The following is a 1,063-nucleotide window of genomic DNA, read 5'->3' on the forward strand; positions in this document are numbered from 1 at the left end:
TGCAACTGATTTCTGTACATTGATTTTGTACCCTGCGACTTTACTGAATTCATTGATCAGTTCTAGAAGGCTTCTGGTGGAGTCGATTGGGTTTTCCATGTAGAGTATCATGTCATCTGCGAAAAGTGAAAGTTTGACTTCTTCTTTGCCAATTCTGATGCCTTTTATTTCCTTTTGTTGTCTGATTGCTGATGCTAGGACTTCCCGCACAATGTTAAACAGCAGTGGTGAGAGTGGACACCCCTGTCATTTTGACAAAGCAGGAAAGAGTATCCGATGGAAAAAAGACTGCCTCATTAGCAGGTGATGCTGGTAGAACTGGAGAGCAACATGCAGAAGAATGAAACTAGACCACTTTCTTACACCATACACAAAAATTAACTCAAAGTGGCTGAAGGACCTGAATGTGAGACAGGAAACCATCAAAACCCTCGAGGAGAAAGTAGGAAAAAACCTCCTAGACCTCCACCGTAGCAATCTCCTACTCGACACATCCCCAAAGGCAAGGGAAATGAAAGCAAAACTGAACTCTTGGGACTTCATCAAGATAAAAAGCTTCTGCACTGCAAAGGAAACAACCAAGAAAACTAATAGGCAACCAACAGAATGGGAAAAGTTAGTTGCAAATGACATATCAGATAAAGGGCTAGTATCTTAAATATACAAGGAACTCACCAAACTTCATACCCACAAAACAAATAACCCAGTAAAGAATTGGGCAGAAGACATGAACAGACACTTCTCCAAAAATGACATCCAGATGGCCAACAAACACATGAAACGATGCTCAACATTACTCATCATCAGAGAAACACAAATCAAAACCACATTGAGATACCACCTCCCGCCAGTCAGAGTGGCTAAAATGAACAAATCAAGAGACTATAGATGCTGGCGAGGGTGTGGAGAGATGGGCACCCTCCTACACTGTTGGTGGGAATATAAACTGGTGCAGCCACTCTGGAACATAGTGTGGAGGTTCCTCAAAAAACTATCCATAGAACTCCCTTATGACCCAGCAATAGCACTGCTAGGGATTTACCCAAGGGATACAGAAGTGCTG

This window comes from Suricata suricatta, chromosome 12 (genome assembly GCF_006229205.1).
Source record: "Suricata suricatta isolate VVHF042 chromosome 12, meerkat_22Aug2017_6uvM2_HiC, whole genome shotgun sequence".
Lineage (NCBI taxonomy): Eukaryota > Metazoa > Chordata > Mammalia > Carnivora > Herpestidae > Suricata > Suricata suricatta.